Genomic DNA, 27,156 nt, shown 5'->3' with positions numbered 1-27,156 from the left:
TGCATCAAAATCGCAGGTGTCAGGTTTTTCAGTGTTTTTTGTGCCAAAACCAGGATGAGATTTTTTTTTTTCTCTGAACTTTATATACATGCATAAAAGAGACAAAAGGACAGTGAAAAAAAAAAACGCACCAAAAAACAAGAAAAATCCTGGCAAGAGATCGGGATTTGCTGCAGAAAAAACGCAATGTGTGAACATAGCCTTATAATAAAGCCGTGTTCACACGTAGCATACATGCTGGCTGCAGTTTTGGACGTGATGTCATAAAACTAATGTCAATTGTGTGGTTAAAAACTGTTGAGCTGTGATTTTTTTTTTCCATTATTTTTCTCCATGGAGAGCCTGAAATAAGCACAGCTGTGTTTTTAGTGCACGATCAAAGCGTTTCTGTACTTAAAAAAAAAAAAAAACCATAAAAAAATGCTTCAAATCTGCACCAAAAATGCATGAAATCTAGGAATCCTGCAGAAAAATAATGTACCATTTAGGGGAATGTGTTCACACAGTGTTTTTTTTTTTTTTTTGCAAAAGCTGTTTTTTTTCCCACATGAAGAACAGGTAGGAAAAACGCTGCTTATATTACTTGTGTTTTTGATGCATTTTTCATGTGTTTTGTTGATGTGTTTTGTGATTTTTTTATTTACGGTTAATTGAATAGGTAAAAAAATGCAGCAAAAACGCTGAAAGAATTAACATCCTGCAGACTAAAAAAAAAAAAAACACTATATGAATGAGATTTTAGAAATCTAATCTATTTTGCTGGTAATGTAAAATACTGCATTTGTTTGCTGCATGGAAAAAAAACAATGTGTGAACAAGCCCTTACACTACACGCAAACAGACAGTGGTAATCAGTCAACACTATTTACTAACACAGAAAGTAAATCTATCTCTCTGTATATATACAGTGGTGAGAAAAAGTGTTAGCTCCTTTCCTGATTTCTTATTCTTTTGCATGTTTGTCACAAGTAAATGTCTCAGATCACAAAACAAATGTAAATATTAGACAAAGATAACACAAGTAATCACAAAATGCAGTTTTTAAATGAAGTTCTTTATTATTAAGGGAAAAGGAAATCCAAACCTACAGGGCCCTGTGTGAAAAAGTAATTGCCACCTAAACTGGTTGGGCCACCCTTAACAGAAACAACTGCAATCAAGCATTTGCGATAACTGGCAATGAGTCTTTTAAAACGCTCTGGAGGAATTTTGGCCTAGTAGGAATAGGAGGCGAATGTGCAGTACCTCGCGGCGGCCAATACAACAAGTTCCGCAAGTAAACACCGATAGCAACTGATCGGCGGGGGTGCCAGGTGCGAGACCCCAGCCTATCAGGCAATGATGCCCTATCCTACGGATGGGGCATCAATGTAAAAGTAATGGACAACTTCTTTAAGCCATTCTGAGGTATACTTGCTGGTGTGTTTTGGATCATTGTCCTGCTGCATAACCTAAGTGCACTTCAGCTTGAGGTCACAAACAGATGGCCGGACATTCTCCTTCAGGATTATTTGGTAGACCGCAGAATTCATGGTTTCATTTGCCGCAGCAAGTCTTCCAGGTCCTGAAGCAGCAAAACCGCCCCAGACCATCACACTACCACCACATTTTACTGTTTGTATGATGTTCCTTTTCTGAAATGCTGTGTTACTTCTACGCCAGATGTAATGGGACATACACCTTCCAAAAAAGTTCAACTTTTGTCTCGTCAGTCAACAGAATATTCTCCAAAAAGTCTTGGCGATCATCAAGATGTTTTCTGGCAAAACTGAGACAAGCCTTTATGTTCTTTTTGCTCAGCAGTGCTTTTCATCTTGTAACTCTGCCATGCATGCCATTTTTGCCCAGTCTCTTTCTTATGGTGGAGTCATGAACACCGACCTTAACTAAGGCAAGTGAGGCCTGCAGTCCTTTGGATGTTGTTGTGGGGACTTTTATGACCTCTTGGATGAGTAGTCACTGCGCTCTTGGGGTAATTTTGGTCGGTCGGCCACTCCTGGGAAGGTTCACCACTGTTCCATGTTTTCATCATTCACCATTTGTGGATAATGGCTCTCACTGTGGTTCGCTGGAGTCCCAAATCTTTAGAAATGGCTTTATAACCTTTTCCAGACTGATAGATCTCAATTACTTTGTTTCTCATTTGTTTCTGAATTTCTTTGGATCGCAGCATGATGTCAAGCTTTTGCGGATCTTTTGGTCTACTTCACTTTGTCAGGCAGGTCCTATTTAAAGGGGTATTCCCATCTACAAGATCCTATCCCATTATGTAGTAGGTGTAATAATAATATTAGCAAATACCCCCAATTAGAAATGTAGTATAGTATTTTTGATTCACTATCTCTCTTTCCTCATGTGCAGGTATTGCCGGACCTTAGGTATCCATGGTTACGTCCACTGATCAAGTCAGTTAGTTAGCTAGTTGCTAGTGTTCGTAACCATGGATACCTAAGGTCCTGCAATGCCTGCACATCAGGAAAGAGAGATAGTGAATCATAAATACTATACTACATTTCTAATTGGAGATATTTGCTAATATTACTATTATTGCACCTACTACATATTGGGATAGGATCTTGGAGATGGGAATACCCGTTTAAGTGATTTCTTGATTGAGAACAGGTGTGGCAGTAATCAGGCCTGTGTGTGGCTAGGAGAATTGAACTCAGCTTCCCATAGATGTGATAAATCACAGTTAATTTATATATTTTAAGGGAGGGGGTGGCAATCACTTTTTCACACAGGGCCCTGTAGGTTTGGATTTCTTTTTCCCTTAAAAATAAAGACCTTTATTTAAAAACTGCATTTTGTGATTACTTGTGTTATCTTTGTGTAATATTTAAATTTGTTTTGTGATCTGAAACATTTAAGTGACAAACATGCAAAAGAATAAGAAATCAGGAAGGGGGCAAACACTTTTTCACACCACTATATATTTATACAAGTAAGCATTATATTGTGGATAACAGTAGCAAGATCAATACAGTATATTATGACACTATCAGTACACTGTGATGCAAATAACTACGATCTATGCAGCGTTCTATTATATACACTGTCTTTATGATCTCTCAGTTAAACAACGGTTGATGAGTGATGCTTAGCCTTTATGTTTCAGCTTAAGGGACGTCACTCTCGCTACTAGACCCATCACAGTCTTATTCTGTTCTAGCAACTCCGATCGTTACACTGGCCCTAGTGGGGGTCACCGGTATTTCCTGCTAGGCCGCAAATCCTAGATATGTGAGTCACTTGGTAAACAGTGTACTCGTCACTGGCTGTCTCCGTTCCCTGAAGCATGGCCCAGGCCCACACCCTGTACCATACGTCTATGCTGGAAGTAACAGTCCGATTCACTCCGAGCTTCTTTTAAGCCTGACAGGCATTCCTCCTTATTCAAAGATCAGCGTCTGACCTTCGGTGCTTGACCTGCAAACTCGGGTCTTCGATGCTTGACCTGCGACGTCTAGCCTGCTCTGGGATCAGATCACTCTCAGTTAGTTCTGCTGCAGAGGTGGCCACGAGCTCCTTCCGCTGTTCACGTGTTCTCTTCCTTTCACATCTTGGCTCCAACTGAACTCTGCTTCGCAGTCCCGGCCTTTTATATTGCACCACAGCTGTCACCTGGCCCGGAGTCCCCTTCAAATTCTTCCGTCCAGGGAACAACACTCTCCATCCTTCAGTTCCTGCCTATCCAGTCCAACCAGCAGATGGCGGCATTTACTTGCAGGTACTGTGATATGTTGACTGGTTGCATCTTCTGTTCGACACCCCCTTACACAACTCCTTCTTAAATGATAAAGTGGTCTGAATAAAACAAAAAAGCACATACCTCCCGAACCATCATGTTCCAGTGATGTTGGCACTGTACTTCTGGCAGTAACTTGCCGTTCTTATTCTATGTGAGCACTGCAGATCAGAAAGGAATCTAGGTTTTTCTGTGGCAAAAATTCAGTTTGCTACCCCGTCCTATACACAGCTTATGTGATCTGAGTAGCCATCATGTGACTGCTTATATGTGATTTGCATACTTAGGCCACAGCCCTACAATCAGTATTCGGTCATTATTGTTTCTCAGGAGTGGGAGCTAAAACCAGGTGAGGAACAATCAGAGAAAAGGTATAATAGAAACAAGTCACCAATTCTGCATTTATCACCCACTCCTGGTTTTGGCTGCCACTCCTGAGAAAGAATACTGATAGTGGGGCTGTGGTCTTAGTCACATGCCGACTAGCTGCTCTTCCTAATTTTTTTAATCTTCAGTAAAAAATTATAGTCCCTGCTTCATTGAGAGAATCAGAAAGAGAAGCTAGTTAGTATGTGACCATAAGTGTGAAAATAGCATATAAGTGGTCATGTGATGACAGCTGGCATTGCAAGCTGTTACGCTCACGTCCAGACTGTTTGGCGTGAGCGTGGTTAGTGGTCCCACTGGACCATGAACCGAGGAGTGCCTGGAGGGGCGTGACTAGGGGCCTCTCCAGATCCAACCACGAACACACTGCGGCTTAATCGACTCCGTGGTCCGAGGAGGGACGTGGGAGGTGGCCCAGTTGCTACTCCAGGTCAGACCCCGGTCACAGCTGTTGACCCACACCGGGGAATGCAGGAACGGGCAGGTTTGGCTGGTATGCAGACAGGCGGGTACTGGCAGGCCCGGCTGGTATGCAGACAGGCGGGTACTGGCAGGCATGGCTGGTATGCAGACAAGCGGGTACTGGCAGGCACGGCTGGTATGCAGATATGCGGGTACTGGCAGGCTCGGTACTGGCAGGTAGGAAAACAGAGCCGCAGGTGCAGGGGGACGAGCGGAGCAGAGCAGAGCCACAGGTGCGGAGGACAAGCAGAGCAGAGCCGCAGGTGCGGAGGACAAGCAGAGCAGAGCCGCAGGTGCGGAGGACAAGGAGAGCAGAGCCGCAGGTGCGGAGGACAAGGAGAGCAGAGCCGCAGGTGCGGAGGACAAGGAGAGCAGAGCCGCAGGTGCGGAGGACAAGCAGAGCATAGGCAGAGCAAGGTAAAGCCGCAGGTGCGGACATACAGGACAGGGCTCTGTTCACATGGAACAGACAGGGAAACACAGGAAGATAGCTTGAACACAAGAGGTAGATACAGAGGCAGGGAAACGGGACAAGCAGAACCAGATACACACAAGGTACTTGCTATGAAGTAGCGAGTGGACACAAAACTCACAAACAGAAGTACAGAGACAACAAGTAGGAGTTAGGTACTGGTTCAGACACTGCAGGAAAAGGGAAGGATAGGACATAGAGACAAACAGGTAACGGGCTAGGACACAGTTCAGACAAGAACTGACACTGGAACGAGATACAGGAACGAGCCTGGGCATTCAGCCTCCAGGATGGCAGAAACAGACAAGAATCAGGACAGGACCTGGCAACTCAGTTGCACAGAACACACTGAAAGAAGGTGTTGCTCAGGCACCTCCCACTGGGTGGGGGAGGTTTAAGTATCCAGTGACTCACAGCAATAGGCTGGGGACGCATTAGGACTGCGCACACTGTAACTTTAAGAATCAGGAAGTAACAGCGCTGCCGTATAAGCCATCAGGCGAGAGACATGAACAAAGCAAGAAAGGGAGCATATTTTGCAGCCTGGACTGGTAGGTAAGTTGGCGGTCTTGCATGGTGGGAGATGGTAAGCCATGCCAGCACGCCGCCAGGGATTTTACAGAAGCAGAGCTGAAACCTGACAGTGAGTATATTACATGCTGTAGGATTGGCATGCTATAGTGCGGAATTTTATAATTAATACTGTAACCATTAACTTGTCATAAAGCACAATATCTTATTAACATAGCCATGTATCACGTTATCTGACTAGTTATGAATTGCTACAAGTGTGCAGTATCAGAACCAATAGCAGTACAGAAATACATCACCAGAACCACCAACAGTACATAAATGCATAACCAGAACCATCATTAGTATATGCATACATCACCAGTACCACCATCCAGGGGCGTATATAGGAATCATGGGGCCCCATAGCAGAAGTTCTAATTGGGCCCCCGCCCCACAAAAAATAAATAAATATTTGTCTGTGTCACAGAAGAGCAGATCTCACAACTTTCATGCCTTTACACAGTAATTTTTCCTCCTGCTGAAGTCCTAGATTCCTCAGTCATTGCCCCCATAAAGTGTGATTCCAACAAAAGTGCACCCCAAACACAGTATGATACCCCCATGGTGCATTCCACCACATTAACCTCCACATGCACAGTATAATGACCCTATTGTACTCCACCTCAACTCCCAAGGCAAAGTATGGTGACCCCAACACAGTATGATCCCCCAACTGTGACCCCCAAAGCTCTCCATACACTATAATGTGCCTACATACAGTATAATGGCCCGCACGAGCCCTCCAAACAGTATAATGGACCTCACACAACCCTTCACACTGTATAATTGCTTTCATACAGTATAATGGCCCCCCACATAGCCCTCAAAATATTATAATGGCTCCACAGCCTTCCATAGAGTATAATACACCACCGATAATCCTCCATATAGTATAGTGCGCCCCCCCATAATCCTCCATATAGTATAATGAACTTCCCATGGTCCTCCATAGAATATAATGCACTCCCCATAGTCCTCCATACAGTATATTACACACCCCATAGGGTAAAATGCAGCCCCCATATAGTATAATGCACCCCACAGTCCTGCAGTATTATGGGCACGATGTACTCACTGATTTTAAAATACCATATATTTTAAATAAGCCGACCCGAGTATAAGCCGAGGCCCCTAATTTTACCACAAAAAAACTGGGAAAACGTATTGACTTGAGTATAAGCCTAGGGTGAGAAATGCAGCAGCTATTGGTAAATTTCCCCATCCTGGTATGTGTGGCACCCCCTCATCCCCCATCCTGGTATGTGTGGCCTCCCCAACCCTGGTATGTGTGGCCTCCCCAGTCCCCCAATCCTGGTATGTGTGGCCTTCCCAGTCCCCCAATCCTGGTATGTGTGGCCTTCCCAGTCCCCCAATCCTGGTATGTGTGGCCTTCCCAGTCTCCCAATCCTGGTATGTGTGGCCTCCCCAATCCCCGTATGTGTGGCCTCCCCAGTCCCAGAATCCTGGTATGTGTGGCCTCCCCAATCCCCAACAATCCTAGTATGTGTGGCCTCCCCAATCCCCCCCAATCCTGGTATGTGTGGCCTCTCCAATCCTGGTATGTGTGGCCTCCCCAATCCCCCCCCCCAATCCTGGTATGTGTGGCCTCCCCAATCCCCCCCCCCCCCAATCCTGGTATGTATGGCCTCCTCATCCCCCAGTCCTGGTATGTGTGGCCTCCCCAATCCTGGTATGTGTGGCCTCCTCATTCCCCAATCCTACTATGTATGGCCCCAATCACTGCGCACATAAAATAATAAACACTTATACTCACCTTCCTTCCTCACCTCTGCTCCAGCGCTGAGTCCTGTCAGCTGCAGCTCATGTCGGCATCTGAGCAACGCGCACTCTCAGAAGCCGAGGTGAGCTGCTGCTGCTGCCGGCACATTCACGCTACTCCATGCCTGGACTATGGGCATGGGGAAGTGTGAATATGCTTTCTCTTTAGCAGAGGGCACTGACAGCAGGAGCTGCGACTCAGCGCTCCTCCTTGGCCGCTACTTAAGAGAATGAATATTCCCTCTTCTCCATGCCCATGGGAGTAGAGAAGAGGGAATATTCATGTCCCTTTAGCAGCGGGCACACGAGGTACAGTAGCTGCAGCAACGGCTACTATGTGTGCTCGCTCCTCCACCGCCGCAACCTCCCTCCCCCCAATACTCACCTATCCTCCTGGTTCCCACGCTGTTTGGGGACCTCCCGGCTCACAGGCCCCCTTCCGGTCACGGGCCCCATAGCAGTGGCGTGGTCTGCCGCCATTGGCGGTACGCCACTGCCACCATCAGTACATGAATACATCACCAGTACCATCATCAGTACAAGACTACATCACCAGAACCACCATCAGTACAGGAATACATCACCAGCACCACCATCAGTGCATGAACGCCACTGCCACCATCAGTACATGAATACATGACCAGTACCATCATCAGTACAAGACTACATCACCAGAACCACCATCAGTACAGGAATACATCACCAGCACCACCATCAGTGCATGAATACATCACCAAGCTTATGTGAAAAAAGGAGCAATCAGCTCACCTGTCCAGGTTCATGGCAATATATTCCAGTAATAGCAACAGTCCAAACGATAGTCAGCACTTATATCTTCTTAAAATAATTGCTTTATTGATCCAGTAGTATAAATGACACAAAAAATGGTTAAACACAGCAGCACAAAAATTAAAAAGGCAGAAAAGAAATATCCGTTGCGCTCCCAGGCAACATGTTTCAGACCTGCATGGCCCTTTGTCAGGTCAGCCCCATATGTAATTTTATCGCATGAACCTACAAATCCCAGTGTGTCCTTAAAAATGGTAAGGGGATATATATATCTCACCAGAACCACCAACATAACACAAATACATCACCAGGACCACCATAAGTATAGGAATACATTACCAACATCATTATCAGTGCGTGAATACTTCGCCAGAACTACCATGTGTTCACAAATACATCACCAGAACCACCATCAGTACAGGAATACATCACCAGAGCCACCATCAGTACAGGAATACATCACCAGAGCCACCATCAGTACAGGAATTCATCACCATACATATTGTATGAACCTACAACTCCCAGTAAATTCTTAATGGTTAGAATACACTGGGAGTTGTAGCCAGCCATCATTAGACTGTGGACCGTACAGGAACCACAGTACTGCTGAGATGAAGTGAGTATCACAAATAGACATTTACATCCAGGTACCTTTATAGATGACATCATCTGATTTGGAGTAATTTTCTTTCTTTTTTACTCCATCTTGTCCAGACGCCATGATGATTTCCCTTATCCACATCTCATCTCTGCAGGCTTCCCTCATCTCCGGTCTTCTGTAGCACATCGCCACATGATATTCCTAAAAAATAACAGTGTCATTATAATCTCCCCGATTAAAAATATCTGCCCTGCCCTGTGCCCCTGAATAAATAAATGCTACTCATTGTGCTCACTGCACAAAACATGACCCCCACATTGTCCCTCTTATGATACATGGCCTCCACAGCGTACTCTTCTTTCCATACTGTGCCCCTCTTCACACTGTCTTTTCACACTATCACCCCTATACTGAACAGTTTCTATACTGTGCTCCCTCATCACACTCCCCCTCCTCAGCAAACTGTCCCCTCCATGCTGTGCCCTTACACTGTCCCCCACGATGCCCCCTCTCTACACTACCCCTCCCCATGTTCTATCCAGTCTCTATACTGTGAGCTGCACACTGTCCAATCACTTGATTTCCCCTACCATATGTCTCCTCACACTTTTACCCCCTCCATACTTTTGCCACACAAGATCCCCTTCCTTCACCCCTCCCCCAATAACACTCTTGTTTCTTCGGCTTCATTGGAGCACTTGCCTTACCACTAACCACCTCCTCTGCGGCACAGGAGTGACGTCAGTAGCGGCCTAATGGTGCTCCCCTACTAATGTGTTCCCCGGGCAAATGCCCTGCCTCCCCCACCCCTAAATATGTCCCTGCTGCAGCCTTTCAACAGCCTCAAATGGGCTGCAGCCTTCATAGTTTCCTCAGAAGGGATAGCTCTGTCTAACAGAAGTGTGAAGGCTGCAGCTGATCAGTGGACGCTGATTGGTTGCAGTGCTCACATGGCATTACAATGGGTGACATTGCTGGTCCGGAAGGTACCGGTATGTTCTTTTTTGTTTAATTGAGGCCACTTTAACATGTAAGAAGGTTGTCTTGTAGTGGATAGCCCCTTTAAAAAAAACACGGCTCGTCGGCCTTGAAACTGGAGCGCGACCTAAAGGTGCCAATAGAATTGTTATTTATTTTTTTAGATGGAAGCCTCTATTTTAATAGCATATTTCAAGGGAATGTTCACACTCCATCTTTTTGTGATGCTTTTTGAGTGGGTCTGCTAAAAATAATGGCTGAAAAATTAATGAATGGTCCTGTTAATTTGTATGGGAGAATGACTTGCTGTTCATATCTTTAGGGTGTTGAGCGTAAAAAGATGCAGTGTGAACATACCCTAAGAGATCAATAATGACAACTCTTATTGTATGTTTCCTGCTGGTGCCAAATCGCCGTCCTCACAATCCACGTCATAACTTCTGATAAAATCCATCAAGATACTTGATCGGGAAGGTGAAACCACAGGATGTTGATGACCGCACTGAAGCATCAAGGATGGAAAGCAGAAGTGCTGTCATCAGAAAACATGCTGCTGACATGGGACTGCAACTTATTGAATGCACAATTAAAAAAATCTCCCATGTAGGGAAATGTCCCCGATAACATACAGTATGCACCGTTTTTACATGCCTGGGTTACTCTTATTAATATCCTGTAAAATTTATGTATTTCATTGCTTCCTGTAATGTTTTCTATAACTCCTCCAAATGCTGCACATAACTGCTCTCCAGAGCTCGTAAAATTGCTCAAAAAAGTGTCCAGAAACGTATATTGCTTCCCATAAATGTCCCCTATAATTCATGCTGTAGATCATATTGCAATGTAGAACTTCTTCCTATATTCTATCCACATTAGATCTTTCCATATCTGTTATAGTGGGTCTGCTCCAGCCTAATCTTGGAGCTGTCAAATTAAAGCTGCACTCTGAAACGCTGTAATATGTACACATTGAATATATGAAATTGGAGCTGCATTACTGCTGTAGAAAACATGTTACAAAATGAAGGTACTTAGCTCACAAATTGGCCAATTTGTGTGAGCCCAATAGCCAGCGGCAAGGCGTACCCCTTTATTGGGACCCTAAACCTAACATGATGCCTCTCCAGGCAGGGGCGTACATGGGAATCATGGGGCCCCATAGCAGAAGTTCTAATTGTTGCCCCCCCACCCCCTTAAAAAAAAACTGTAAATAATTGTCAGGGTCACAGAAGAGCAGATCTCACAACTTTCTAGCGTTTACATAGTAATTTTCCTCCTGCTGAAGTCCTAGATTCCTTTTTCATTGCCCCATAAAGTATGATGCCAACAAAGGTGTCCCCCAAACACTATATGATACTCCCACAGTGCATTCCTCCACATGCGCAGTATAATGACCCTACTGTACCCCACCTCAACTCCCAAGGCAAAGTATGGTGACGCCAACTGTGACTCCCACACAAAGCTCCATATAGTATAATGGGCCTACATACAATATAATGGCCCCACACCTCTCGACACTCCACAGAGTATAATGCACTCGCCATGGTCCTCCATACAGTATAAGGCACTCGCCATGGTCCTCCATACAGTATAAGGCACTCGCCATGGTCCTCCACGCAGTATAATGCACTCGCCATGGTCCTCCACGCAGTATAATGCTCTCCCCATGGTCCTGTATGCAGTATAATGCACTCTCCATGGTCCTCCTCACAGTATAATGCTCTCCCCATGGTCCTCCACGCAGTATAATGCACTCGCCATGGTCCTCCACGCAGTATAATGCTCTCCCCATGGTCCTGTATGCAGTATAATGCACTCCCCATGGTCCTCCTCACAGTATAATGCACTCCCCATGGTCCTGTATGCAGTATAATGCACTCCCCATGGTCCTCCTCGCAGTATAATGCACTCACCATGGTCCTCCACGCAGTATAATGCAGCCCCCATAGGGTAGAATGCAGCCCCAGTCCTCCAGTATTATCAGTACACACTGATTTAAAAATAAATAAATACATACTAACCGCTCCTCGTTCCCCGCTGCTTCAGTCTCTGCAGCGCGTCTCTCTCATCACCTCAGGAGCTGACAGCTCCACTGTCTGACGCCGCTGCGTTAAAAGCAGAGGAGGAACGATTGGAGAGGGAGTGTCACATGACGCTCCCTCCTCTATCATTGCTTTCAACCAGGGCCGACTCCAGGTTTTTGTGGGCCCCGGGCGAAAGAATCTCAGTGGTCCCCTTTAATACATACCACGACGATTCATGATGCACAGATAAGGCTGAGAAAATATAGGTATACAACACAGGGCCCAGCCTGCCACCACATCCTTCACATATGCAGACATGCGCACACACACAGTATGCAGGCGCACACACACACACACAGTATGCAGGCACGCACACACACACACAGTATGCAGGCACGCACACACACACACAGTACACAGACACAGCACGCACACACAGTACGCAGACACGCACGCACACACAGTACGCAGACACGCACGCACACACAGTACGCAGACACGCACGCACACACAGTACGCAGACACGCGCACACACAGTACGCAGACACGCACGCACGCATACACAGTATCCAGACACGCACGCACACACACAGTACGCAGACACGCACAGTATGCAGACACACACACACAGTACGCAGACACGCACGCACACAGTACGCAGAAATGCACACACGCACCCGGTACGCAGACATGCACGCACCCACATGGTACGCAGATATGCACATACACAAACAGATACGCAGGTATGCACACATACAGACATACGTACACATTCTTAAAAACACAAATATATATATACACAGTCAAACACACTGACATACACACAAGACACATTAGAAATATATTTAATATGGGGAATCTGGCGACAAGCCTTGCTCACCTGCCCCTTGGCCTGTGTCCGGTCCAGTTGTGCAAGGCCGCTGGCTTGTCTGATGGCCATCACAGGCCCAGGACCATCAGAGGGGCCCACTCGCCGTCGGGACCCAGACCACTCCCCCAGCATCTCCGCAGGGAGGACATCTGGCGGTGTTTGATTGCCGACACTTCATCAGGGCCACCCTTCATCAGGGCCACCCTCGGGGCCTCCCTTCATCCAGGCCTCCCTTCATCGGGGCCCCCCTCGGGGCCTTCCTTCAAGCTCCGCTGCTTGATTGCTGCCGCCACCCTCCAGCACTGTCTTCAGGCATGGTCACGCGCTGTGAGGCTGTTTCTGCTAGTAAGGACGGCAGGGGCGACACAAGCACAATTAAAAGTGCAGTGTCGCCTCTGCCGTGTCATTACTACAAGACACAGCCGCACTGCGCGCAGCCATGCCTGATGACAGTGCGGGTGGCGGCTGCTATCAAGCAGCGGAGGGGGGAGTGCTATGGGGCCCCCCTGGCTCACGGGCCCCGTAGCAGTCGCGTGGCCTGCCGCCATTGGCAGTTCGCCACTGTCTCCAGGGCTAAAAGCCTACAATTATAAGGGCAGGTAGGATCAACCTCTATTTAAAAACGCCTTAGTCTGATGGGAGGAGGGCACAGTCAGAGGACGTGTACTACAAATATCAAAAAACTGACCGGCACTTCCAAACAGAAAAAGACAAGTGTGAACAGGTGCACACGAAGTGGCCAATTTGTGCGCTAAGTACCTTCATTTTTTATATGTTTTCTACAGCAGTAATTCAGTTCCAATTTCATATATTCCATTGTTCAATACTATATCGTTTCAGAGTGGGGCTTTACTTTGTTAGTTATATAGAGTGGCTCTATTAGCTTGCACCTGTTCACACTTGTCTTTTTCTGTTTGGAAGTGCCGGTCAGTTTTTTGATATTTAATCTTAGAACTGTGTGATGTCGAACTGTATATATACTGTATTTTGCGGTTTATAATTGGTAGAGCGGGTTGCCGCTGGCTGTGGCAGGACAGGGTGTTTAAAGTTGGGAGATGGCTTCGGGCCCCATACTGTCTGCCAAGTTCTGCTGGAGGTGTTCGGTGGTGCGGGGGCTCGGCCGACATTTTGTGGAAGACGGAGCCCCGCACCTTCCATGCTGTCCTATGCGGTGGACTCCAGGAAAATGGCTGCCGGAGGCGGCGCATGCTCAGATTGAGATCTCGGCACAGATCTCGGGAGACGAGTCCACCGCATAGGACAGCATGGAATGTGCGGCGCTCCCGCTTCCACAAAATGTCGGCGGAGCCCCCGCACCACTGAACACCTCCAGCAGAACTTGGCAGACAGCATGGGGCCCGAAGCCATCTCCCGACTCCGAACACCCCGTCCTGCCTCCGCAGCATCTCCTGCCTTGCCAGCAGCAACTCTGGGACCCCGCTCCACCGCAGCCGGTAAGGTGATTTTGCTTTGTAAAGCGCACCTCTATTTTCCCCCCAAATCTGGGGGGGGGGGGAGTGCGTCTTATGAAGCGAAAATACGGTATACACATATATTTTTAAACGTTTTTGGTCTGTAGTCATTATGCAACTGCATACTGGCAAATCATGACAGTGTGTGATGTGCGTTTTTGGTTTGTTTTTTCAGCGTTTTTTTCACCACCCATTACTTCCAATGGGTGAAAAAACTGAAAGAAGTGACATGATCTATTTTGCAAAAAAACACGCAAAGCACAAAATCCTGAACAAAAAAAAAAAAAACATGATGTGTGCATGAGATTTCTGGAATCTCATAGACTTTGCTAATACTGTAAAACGCAGCTGAAAATTTGTATAAAAAACGCTGAAAAAACCATGATGTGTGAACATAGCCTTAATCATTTGGACATATCCCAATGAGCATTGGGGCCTTAGAGCAGGCCATACATGTAAGATACGAGTTGGCCAAAATGTCTGTTTTTAACCATATCAGCTGATCAACATTTACATGAACATAACCACAGATTAAGTAAACTCCCTTCATGGGACAGCTTCTTTAAATACTGTATGTTGCTGATATACAAGTTTAGTCTGGCATGTTGATCCTTTGTATGAACAATCTGACAACCTCACATACAATTCTGACCGATCACAATCTTCTGTATATGGCCAGGATTCTTCTTTATAAATTGCTCCCGAAGCCCCGTACGAGTCTGAGCTAGCACCAATAAATACCAGTTGCTGCTGCCGTGGTGAATCCTACTCGCCCATTCGTACCTAATAGGCTGTGTGCCCACGTAGCGTTTTTCAAGCGTATATGCTGCGGAATTTCCGCAGCGTAAACACTTGAAAAACGCATGTATATCCGCACCCCATGGTCCCCAATGGCATTCCGCAATGTCAATGCCCATGCTGCAGATTTTTCCGCAGCGAATATGCTGCGGTCAAAAATCCGCAGCATGTTCATTAATTTTGCGGAAGCGCTGCGGAATCAATGTGCGGATGGTACCCAAGTCTGGATGAGAGGAGACTCTCATCCAGACCTGGGTACCAAAGAACCTGTAAAAAAAAGAATAAAATAAAGTTTATACTTATCTTCTGATGTTTTCCCTCCGTCGCGCTGTTGTCTGAAGGACCTGCCACGTCATTGAGTCATGTGACCCATCACATGACTCAATGATGTCACCGCAGGTCCTGCACACAACAGCGTGAGCCGCTCAAGACTCCGGACGGGGCAGAGAATGCATCAGAAGGTGAGTATAAAGTTTATTTTTTTATTTTTTACCATTCTGAACAAGTTGTCAAGCACTTTTCCAAGTGATGCTTGGAGAAGTGCTTGATAACCCGCATGCGGAAATGCATGCAAAGACGCCTCACAAACGCTTCTACCTGGCGGGAAAACCGCATGTAATATCCGCATGCGATTTTCCCGCCAGGGAGAAGCGTAAAAAATATGCTTCAGGTCCGCAACGTGGGCACATAGCCATACAGGTGGATGTTCCTGTAAAGGGAGAGGTGGCACTAAAGCTTATGGGGCTTCAACAGGCAAAAAATGCTTATTTTGTTATTTTTAAGCATTGACTCATTTTTCTTCTTTTATTTTTAGACTCTGTATCCTGCCACAGTTACAGTGGCATGTAAAAGTTTGGGCACCCCTAATAAAAATTACTGTTATTGTGAACAGTTTAGGAAGTTGAAGATGAAATGATCTCTAAAAGGCCTAAAGTTAAAGATGACACATTTCCTTTGTATTTTAGGCATAAAAAAAATATATATATTATATATATATAATTTTTTTCATCTTTTACATTTTAAAAATTGCAAAAAGGAAAATTGGCCGATGTAAACATTTGGGCACCCTGCATGGTTAGTACCTATTAGCACCCCCGTTTGAAAGTATCACAGCTTGTAAACGCTTTTTTCAGCCAGACAAGAGTCTTTCAATCCTTGTTTGTAGCATTTTCATAAATTGTTTCTTGGAGAATTCTTCCAGTTCTGTGAGATTCCTGGGTCGTCTTGCATGCGCTGCTATTTTGAGGTCTAGTCACAGATTTTCAATGATGTTTAGATAAGGGGACTGTGAGGGCCATTGTAAAGCCTTTAGCTTGTGCCTTTTGTGGTAGTCTATTGTGGATTTTGACGTCTGTTTAGGATCATTAGGAGACGTCCAGGGGGCTACATACAGATAGCAGAGATACAGTAAATATGTAGCAGAAGTCCTGGAAGCTTTAGGCAGAACGGAGACATCACTGTAGACAGGTAGCAGAAGTACTGAAAACCGCAGACAGGACGTGGTCCACTGGCAAACTGAGAGTTAATACAAAGACACAGGTGTGTGTATTGGTAGGTCTTATATAGGCCGGTCTGATGTTGATGACTCATCGTGAATCTGTCCATACATATAAAATAAAAGTTAGCCAAAATGTCCAATTTCAACCATAATGGTATCGGTGTTTCGACTGAGGACTGACCATTGTTAGTTATTGTTGAAAATACCGGTTGGGCATATTGATTTTTTATCAGCTGCTGATATGCACTGGCTGCATTATCAACTGAGAAAATGCCACTATTTACAGTCTAAGGCTATTTTCATACTAGGTGTTTTTTTATGCAGCAAAACCTGATCTCTTGGCAGGAAAGAAGCAGCATCAAAAACCCAGTTTTTGGTGCATTTTTTGCAGCGTTTTTTGCTGCATTTTTGGTGCATTTTTCAGGATCCCAAAGTTCAGCTTTGCTTCCACCACAGAAGCATTAACACAGGTAACCAATGCAAGACATATGTTCATGAAAAAATACACATTACAAGTTTAAGTGGGGGGAGGTGCATTGGTCTGGAATAGTTTACCTAACACACTGGCAGAGCATTGAGTTTGTAGGACACTTTCACACTTTGGTTGGTCATTAAGTTGTTCAGGCATTGTTCAATTTCACACTTTGGTTGGCCACATGTATTGTTCAATCTCACACCTTGGTTGGCTAATGTTTACTTTGTACACATCACTAATTTAATTAGACTATACTCATCCTAACTGTCATCTCAGGTGACCAAAACAAGATGGTAAACTTGGAAAATCACAAAAATAAATGGGTTTCACATACTTCTGTACTTGCTTTTTTTCACTAAAAACGCAGCAAAACGTTCACACTAGATGTTTTTTCAGCATTTTTTGCACCACCCATTGCTTTCAATGGGTGAAAAACGCTGAAAGAAGTGACATGCTCTATTGTGCAAAAACAACATACAAAGCACAAAATACTGAGGACAAAAAAAACAAGATGTGTGCATGAGATTTCTGAAATGTCATAGACTTTGCTGGTACTGTAAAACGCAGCTGAAAATTTACATAAAAAAAAAAAAAAAAAACGCATTAAAAAAACGCTGAAAAAACACCTAGTGTGAACATAGCCTTAGATGTATTTTGGCCTGTCGACGAATGATGGTTTGTCAAGCCATTTTCATCTCTTGTGTGGAGGCCTTAAGGATAGATCATCAACATTATATGACCGGACAACCCCTTTAAAGGGAATCTGTCACCAGGTTTTGGCTACCTCATCCGAGAGTAGCACAATGTGAGGGCTGAGACCCTGATTCCAGTGATGTATCAGTCACTGGGCTACTTGCTGCACTTTTGATAAAATCTGTTTTCTCTGCTTTACATCTAGCAGTTCTCTAACAGCTGAGCTCTGTATAACTCCGCCCACACCACTGATTGGCCTCTTTGTTTGTACACTGTGCATAGGTAGAAAGCAGCCAATCAGTGTGGTGGTGTGGACATATAGAGCAGGAGGACTACATGGCACCAGACAGCTAGTCCTCTAATGATAATTTCCTGTTGATTAAAATAGTGATTTTATAAAAACTACAGCAAGCAGCTCAGTAAGTGACACATCGCTGGAATCAGGGTCTCTGCCTCTAAAACATGCTGCTCTCAAACTAGGTGGCAAAAACCTGGTGACAGATTCCCTTTAACTCTAGTATTACTTCCCAGAAATCATCTCATCACACTATTTCCTATCACTACGTTGCTCTAGGTCTGCTGGGTGTTATTATAGTATAACCAGTCCTTGACATATAAAGTAATCATGCTCTGTCTCTATTTACGCCATAGCCTCGTTTCATGTAATCTCTTGTAACCTGCATTACAATCACACAGTTAGCACTGACACGTTGGATTTCTAGCACCTGCGTGATACCAGTACCCGAGGAGAATGCTGGAGCCGCGATACTCGGGGCATTCTGTTTATATGACACCAAGTCACAACTCCTTATTGGTCTAAAGTGGCCGAGAAAGTGGCAGCACTTTGATTATACACATTACCATATTGGATATACAGCGCACAATACCACACTGCAGGGTACGTGATTACACGGGTAAAGGAATTGCATGTCTTGAGAAATCGAGCTCTGAGTACCTTTAAACAGACAAGAGAGCAGCAGAATTACTCTTCGTAATTACAGACCCCCGAAGAGCTTATTGCTCTCGTATTAAGGAAAGAGCGAGACCTTTATTGGGAAAGAAAGAGAGCCGATCAGCCTACCTGAGATTTTCCAGTCTCTCCATGTCCTGTCGCTGGTAATGTTATGCCTTACACTGCATGTTCAATGGCTACATTCAATGCCGAATAAACAGTCAATTTTTCCTGTTTTAAGAGAAATAAACCGTTTTTATTTAGTTGCAATTTTCTCTTAAGTTACTGCTCGTATATCTAAACTATAAGGCTTATGAAAAGGCGTCTTCTAAAAGAGCAGCTGGTATTGGCCACACATCTTATTTGGAGCACCTATCTTGGAGGTATGTTTCCGGAGAATCTCCTGACCTGTACCCCCATCAGAAGGCTGTGACGTATTCCTGTGTCCCTCTGTACAGTTAGGCAAAACTTCTGACTTATATCTAGTATGTACTGAAAAACTAGGCGTGAACATGGCTTTAAGGGCGCAGTCAGAATGCTGTATAACACGAATGACGATCGCGACGCATGCCTGGACTGGCCGGCGGCTCTCCTGACCCGAGCGTGACAGCTGCATGGAAATACATGCTGTCACGCTTGGGTCAGGAGAACCGCCGGCCAGTCCGAGCATTGCAATGTGATCGTTTGACTGCTCCCTAATAGGTATGGAGATTCTTATAACTGGAGATATGGAATGTCACGCTCGCAGGTGGCGCACGTGGTTCGTGGACCCACTGTGCCACGGGTCCTGGAGTGCCTGGGAGGGGTGTAGCTAAGCGTCTACTTGGTGTTCACTGGAGCTCCTGAAGGTGGAGTCAGACTAGAGCTGCAGGAAGCCACCAGGTACCATTCCCAGGTAGTCCCTTGTACCGTAGCTGCCAATCCCAAGGGATCGAGTTCGCTGGACGGGAAGACATGACCAGAGTCACTGGAGAGTAGGATTCGGAGACTGACTGACAGTCTGGATAACGTGGATCTCGGAGATAGGTTCTCTTTCAGACACGCAGTTTATCGGGAAACAGTTCATATACCGCCGACCCGGTTTCAGAGTTCGGATACCACCAAAGCGACCACAGGATCACGTACACACCATAGTAGACTAATGGGATGACACAGGATAAGGAAATAACTATAACAGACTAAGGATGTTGGACCAGGCAACATACAGTTGCAAACACCAAGACCACTAACAAACTAGCTATAGGGGTTTCTCAGGCACCTCCCTATTGGGAAGGATGCCTTATATACAAGATACCTCCCAGCTATTGGCTGGAGGCATGTCCGCACACTGCCCCTTTAAGAGCAGTGGAGCTCGCAACTAGCCGCGCTGCTGGAAGACAGTGTGGCGTGCACAGAGGGAGGAGGAGGAGCGCAAGGAAGTTGCTGCGGTTGGGTCAGTGAGTATGTGGGCGACCCCGCATAGAGAGAGCTGGGGAACCATGCGGAGGCGCTAGCAATGGCTGTTACATGGAAGATCAAGTGGTGAGCATTGGTGCCTCCTCTGTTATCCTTTTACATTAGATATGTCACAAGGCCCTTTTTATAGAGTTATCACGTAAACAGAAATTTTCATCCGCACCACCCTTTAGGCCTTACTCAGATGTCTGATTTTTTTTTTTTGTGTTCGAGAAATTCAGACCGATTGTTCTGATCAGAGTGTGGTCCAAGTGCAAAATCGTACCGTGCTCAGATGTCATTAGTTTGGTCCGATTTTTTTTCACAGACCCATTGACTTGCATTGCCGATTTTGATCTAACATTTGGATAAAAATCGAACATGTCTCCGATATTTTCCACGGACTACTCGGTCCAAGGAAAAAACAGACATGTGAATGGCCCCATGGACTATCACATGAAAATCACGGACATCACTCATACGCAAAAATTGGACATCTGAATGAGGCCTTATGGTGTCCCTGGAGTTAATATGACAGGTGCTGTCCTGATAAGACTTAATTTATGTACACCAGAATACCCTTTTATCACCTGTGCACTGAATAGGTGATTATTGTTAGATTAGCTGGATCTTCAGCCTTGTTCTCCATTACTCCTGCACTGGCCAAAAGACCATGGCCAGGAAGTGTTGAATGGAGCAGCTGGTTATTCTAAGTGTATGGCATTGAAGATCTCGAGCCCAGCACTGTTCTAAAGGCTGAGAATAGAGCAGCATTAGTAACCAGCCTTTCCATTCATCTCTTCCTGGCCATGCTACAAGTTAGGCCATATTCACATGTTCAGTATTTGGTCAGTAGTTTAGGTCAATATTTCTAAGCCTAAACCAGGAGTGGGTGATAAATACAGAAGTGGTGACGTGTTTCTATTATACTTTTTCTCTGATTGTTCCACTCCTGGTTTTGGCTTACAAATACTGATGTAAAATACTGACCGTGTGAACATGGCCTAAGAGCCTGGATAAAGCTCAACACATTTAAGCAGCTTTGAAGGGAACCTGTCATGTCCCAAACGCTATTAACCTCCAGTTATGGGGTTAATAGCTTTCTAAAGTCACACCGCTGCTGCACTGAAAGCTCGGCTGCAGGAAGGAAATTCATTTTATTCTTCCTGGCAGCCTTCAGCTTTCAGTCATAGAGGCGCAGAATCAGTCACCCCTCAGTACATAATGGACAGTGGCTGTAACCACACCCCGGCACTGACTGACAGCCGTCTCAGCTGTGTATCTACCTAGCTAATTCTTCTTTTTTCAATTAGGAATATGACCTCACATGATTAAAGAAACTGACCAAGCACCATACCGCCCAACATTTGAAGAAGAGAAAGAGGGACAAATCACGTGACATGCTTAGCGCACCATGGCAAATTTTTACCATGCCCCTAGTCACTCCCATTTACCATTTCTTTCTACCCTGGCAAGAGGAGATGTCAGAGGGGCGATGGCAGTGAGGGACATTCAACAGACACCTGAGACTGCAGGACATAGACTCAAATCTGGGACTGTCCGCTGTATCCAGGACAGTTGGGACCAGAAATGAGCGGATGGATTTGTTATGATCTGCAAAAAGTACTAAGGAAAGATAGGGGAAAGCTGTCCCTACAGTAAGACTAAGCTGAATCCCTACGATGTAGTGGGCTGACTGTTCCTAGCGAACAGACCCTCCTTAGTCCTCGGCTAGTCTGAATGAAGACCTATAGCATAAGGGAAGGGGTCCCTAAAAGAACTAAGGACTGGGACAAAAATGGGACACCTAAACAGAGAAGTTGTTGCAGAACACAAAAAGACATACTGACAAAAAGGTACTAGAGGTCCCAGAAGGACCAAGCAAACTGACAGAGAAAGGCACAGAAGCACCTGGCTAAAGAAACAGTCAAACACTGAAGTCCAGCACAGCCAAAAGGGCGGTGCTGGAATATAAAGGCAGATGGTCACGTGACCGCAAAACACAAGATGGAAAAAACTAACAGGAGGGTTCTAACAGTACCCCCTCTTTTATGAGGATCCTCCGGATCCTACAGGTCCAGGCCTATCCGGAAACCTCTTGTGGAAAGCTTTAACAAGCCTAGGAGCAGAGACATCATCCGTCCTTACCCAGGAGCTGAGTTGTCTTCGGGACCGAAACCCTTCCAGGAGACAAGATACTGTAATCTCCCTCTATGCCATCTAGAATTCAAGATACGAGAAATTTCATATTCCACCACAGGAGGAACTGTGACAGTGGCGTCCCTATCTGATACATCAGCCTTTTTCAACAAGGTGTTACGGATCCGGGTGTTGGAACCTCTGTGCTGCGGTGCAAGGAGGGACCAGAGGGGCGTAACTAGGTATCAACTCGGACTGACCAAGGTCGTACGGCGGCTCAATCGACTCTGTGACCAGGGAAGGACCGAGCAGAGGGACCAGGTGCTACTCTGGGCCAGACCTTGTATGAGAGCAGGTGACTCCCATGGGTCAGAAGGCAGGGACTGACCGGTACAGCAGATGAGCACAGCAGGCAGGCTGACGGGTTATCCGGGTAGACTGACTGGCAGACATGGCAGGTAACTGGGAGGAGCCTCCAGGTAGGCTGACACAAAGGCACGGCAGGTAACTGGTAGGAGCCTCCAGGTAGGCTGACAGATAGGCAGAGCAGGTTACTGGTACGTTCTACAGGAAGGCAGGCAAGCCAGGCCCATAGACAGACTGGCGGATTTGGATCATAGGCAGACCCTCGGGCTGGAGAGTACACTTGGCAGGCGGAGACAGGAAAGTCAGACTGGCGGGCTGGACTGGTAGTCAGGCTGGCGGACTGGACTGGTAGTCAGGCTGGCAGACTGGATTGGTAGGCTGGCGGACTGGACTGGTAGTCAGGCTGGCGGACTGGACTGGTAGTCAGGCTGGCGGACTGGACTGGTAGTCAGGCTGGTGGACTGGACTGGTAGTCAGGCTAGCAGCGGGACCTGAGGGCTGAAGCAGAGTTTAGGACACAAAGCTACAACCTTGCACGGACACCCCCATTTTGGAGGAGGTGCCTTTTATATGACAGGTCCTCCGGCCGTTGGCCTTGGACTCCTTAGGACGACGCGCGCGGCCCGTTTAAGAGGGAGGGAGCACGCGCGCCCTAAGCACAGTGCCCGGGAAGCTGCGTGCGCCGGCAGAAGCAGGAGCGCCGGAGGACGCCAGGCGGGGAGCGCGCGGTAAGAGGGACGGCGTCTCTGCCTGTCAGGGGGCAGAGACGCCGATACTACACAAGGAAACATGAAACACAGGATTAATCTTCCCGGAAGTAGGGACATCCAACCTAACAGCAGATGGGTTAACTACCTGAAGCACTTTAAATGGACCCACAAACTTAGGACCCAGTTTTTTAGAGGGAATCCTCAACCGCAGGTTCTTTGAGGACAAACAAGCCATGTCACCCACAGTAAACAAAACCTCCTTACGTTTCCTGTCAAAATACTTCTTGGACTTCTTGTTAGCCTCTTGAAGGTTGCAACGTACATTAGTCCAAACTCTCTCCAAATCACCGGAAAAATTCTCCTCCTCCGGCACCGCCGACCCCAATTTGGAGAACGAACCAAAAGACGGATGTCTCCCAGTACAACAAAAAAAAGGAGAACACCCAGCAGAGGAGGATGTATGATTGTTAAGCGCAAATTCTGCGAGAGGCAGAAACTCAGACCACACCTCTTGATTGTCCGCCACAAAGCAGCGCAAAAACTGTTCTACATCCTGGTTCTTTCTTTCAGTCTGTCCATTAGACTCAGGATGATAACCAGACGAAAATGACAAATGGACTCCCAACCTGTCACAAAAAGCACGGCAAAAGCGAGCCACAAACTGAGGTCCTCTATCAGAAACAATATCCGTGGGAACGCCATGGAGCTTGACAATCTCCTTAACAAGCGCCTTAGCGAGTGTCTTGGCGCAGGGCAACTTAATGAATGGAACCAAATGACACATCTTACTAAAACGGTCCACGACCACCCAGATGACCGTAAAACCCTCGGACATAGGAAGATCAGTAATAAAATCCATAGTGAGATGCGTCCAAGGCGCACTAGGAACCTCCAGAGGGCAAAGCAACCCCGCAGCAGGAGTATGTGAAGCCTTTGACCTAGCACACACAGTACATTGACGCACCCACTTGATGACTTCTTTCTGCCACCCAGGCCACCAAAAACTGCGACTGATAAGTCTCTTAGTCTCCGAAATTCCTGGACGACCTGCCAATCGAGACTCCTGACACTCCACAAACAAATCTCTCCTAAAGGCTCTAGGCACGAACAACCTCCCATGGGGAGTGTTAGATGGAGCATCATCTTGAGCATTCAGAATCCCATTCTCCAAAATGGAGTCCAAAGCCGCCACCACAACTCCTTTCTGCAAAATGCTCTCCTCCTCCTCGGCACCGACCGTAGGAGAGAAGCTACGAGATAAAGCATCGGCTTTAACATTCTTAGTACCAGGGATATAGGTAACAGAAAAATGAAACCGAGAAAAAAAAAGTGCCCACCTAGCTTGACGGGCATTCAAGCTCTTGGCAGCATCCAGATACACGGTGTTCCAAATTATTATGCAAATAATATTTTCTCAGATTTTCCCAAATTACCTATATGAATTGCAGTCATTGTAATTTTCCAGTCAAATAACTATTAGAGTACAATTAAAAGGTTTTTGTACAAACTGCCTATGATAACAGTATATTTTTAAAAAAATAAAAAACTCAAACTGTACTCAAAATGCATGTTCCAAATTATTATGCACAGCAGAGTTTTCAACCTTTTCATTTTAATAAAGAACAAAAAAATGGTCATTTTTTGAAATTATAAGCATTAGCAGGTTATTACAAACTGAAATCAAACAGTTTTCAACTCAAAACTTTATTCTAGGTGATGTAACATTTGCACATAGGACCCCTTGTTCGAAAGGAGCTTCTGAACTTTCTCGTCCATTGAATTTGTCAGGTTTTGGATGGTTTTTGCTTTAATTGTTTTGCATGAGGACAGAATACCCTCCCAGAGCTGTTGCTTAGATGTAAACTGCCTCCCGCCATCATAGACACTCCTTTTGATGATGCTCCAGAGGTTCTCAATGGGGTTGAGGTCAGGGGAGCATGGGTGCCACACCATAAGTTTGTCCCCTTTTATGCCCATAGCAGCCAGAGATGCAGATGTGTTATGTGCAGCATGAGACGGGGCATTATCATGCATGAAATGATCTCGATTGTCCAGATGGATGGAGTGGAGAATGGCTGGTTGATGGACACCCCATGCAAACACGGCTACGGCGCTAACAAGGAGGAGGTGGAGTAATGTTTTGGGCTGGAATCATGGGGAGAGAGATTGTCGGCCCTTTTAGGATCCCTGAAGGGGTAAAGATAAACTCCATAATGTATGTTGAGTTTCTCAAACAGCATTTCCTTCCATGGTTCAAGAAGAAGAAACGTGTATTCCGCAGCAAGATCATTTTCATGCATGATAATGCCCCGTCTCATGCTGCACATAACACATCTGCATCTCTGGCTGCTATGGGCATAAAAGGGGACAAACTTATGGTGTGGCACCCATGCTCCCCTGACCTCAACCCCATTGAGAACCTCTGGAGCATCATCAAAAGGAGTGTCTATGATGGCGGGAGGCAGTTCACATCTAAGCAACAGCTCTGGGAGGGTATTTTGTCCTCATGCAAAACAATTAAAGCAGAAACCATCCAAAATCTGACAAATTCAATGGACGAGAGAGTTCAGAAGCTCCTTTCGAACAAGGGGTCCTATGTGCAAATGTTACATCACCTAGAATAAAGTTTTGAGTTGAAAACTGTTTGATTTCAGTTTGTAATAACCTGCTAATGCTTATAATTTCAAAAAATGACCATTTTTTTGTTCTTTATTAAAATGAAAAGGTTGAAAACTCTGCTGTGCATAATAATTTGGAACATGCATTTTGAGTGCAGTTTGAGTTTTTTATTTTTTTAAAAATATACTGTTATCATAGGCAGTTTGTACAAAAACCTTTCAATTGTACCCTAATAGTTATTTGACTGGAAAATTACAATGACTGCAATTCATATAGGTAATTTGGGAAAATCTGAGAAAATATTATTTGCATAATAATTTGGAACACAGTGTAGATCAAATTCTTATGATCTGTGAAATAGGAAATCTAGCGCCTTCCAAAAAATGACGCCAATGTTCAAACGCGAGTATAATAGCCAGCAACTCCCGATTTCCAACATCATAATTCAGTTCGGTTTCCGATTTTTTTTTCGAAAAGAAGGCACAAGGATGTACTCCATCCTTGTTCTCCTGAGACAAAACTGCTCCGACCCCCACCGATGATGCATCGACCTCGAACCAGAAAAGGCTTGGTCTCATCAGGCTGCATAAGGATAGGGGCAGAACTGAACCTCTCTTTGAGATACTCAAACGCTTCAATGGCTTCAGTAGTCCACTGGACCATATTCGCACCTTTCCTGGTGAGATCGGTCAGAGGCTTAACAATTACAGAAAAATTCTTAATGAATTTCCTGTAATAATTGGCAAAACCCAAAAATCTCTGTATAGATTTCAAACCAATAGGCCTAGGCCATTCCTGCACAGCCTGAACCTTCACCTGGTCCATCTCAAAGCCCTCATTGGAGACAATGTAGCCCAAAAAACTAATTTTCTGCACAGCGAACTCACATTTCTCCAGCTTAGCAAAGAGTGAATTATCACTCAATAACTGCAAAACTTCACGTACACTCTGCCAATGGGACTCTAGATCTGGTGAATAAATCAAAATGTCATCCAAATACACAACCACATTCTTACCAATCAAAGGTCTCAGGATGTCATTAATAAGGTTCTGAAAAAGTGCAGGTGCATTGGTAAGACCAAAAGGCATCACCAGATTCTCAAAATGACCTACCAGAGTGTTAAAAGCAGTTTTCCATTCATTACCCTCCTTCACTGGTAACAAATTGTATGCCCCCTGGAGATCAATTTTAGAGAACCACTTGGCCCCCACTGACTGGTTAAACAAGCCAGGAATTAACGGCAATGGGTAGGAATTGCGTAAGATAATCTTATTTCACGAAAATCCAGACATGAACGTAAACCCCCGTCTTTTTT

At 45.6% G+C, this 27,156-nt stretch overlaps 1 protein-coding gene across 3 annotated transcripts in view; it reads left to right on the top strand.

The window, feature by feature from the left end:
- IFT27 (intraflagellar transport 27) overlaps nucleotides 1-27,156 on the top strand; it is a 94,699-nt gene that overhangs the window by 641 nt on the left and 66,902 nt on the right. The window lies entirely within an intron of this gene.

This window comes from Phyllobates terribilis, unplaced genomic scaffold, assembly GCF_046119375.1.
Source record: "Phyllobates terribilis strain yellow unplaced genomic scaffold, ASM4611937v1 Scaffold_8__6_contigs__length_399053987, whole genome shotgun sequence".
NCBI classification, from domain to species: domain Eukaryota; kingdom Metazoa; phylum Chordata; class Amphibia; order Anura; family Dendrobatidae; genus Phyllobates; species Phyllobates terribilis.
The sequence above is the reverse complement of the archived record's forward strand: the minus strand, read 5'-3'. Positions and strand labels throughout refer to the sequence as shown.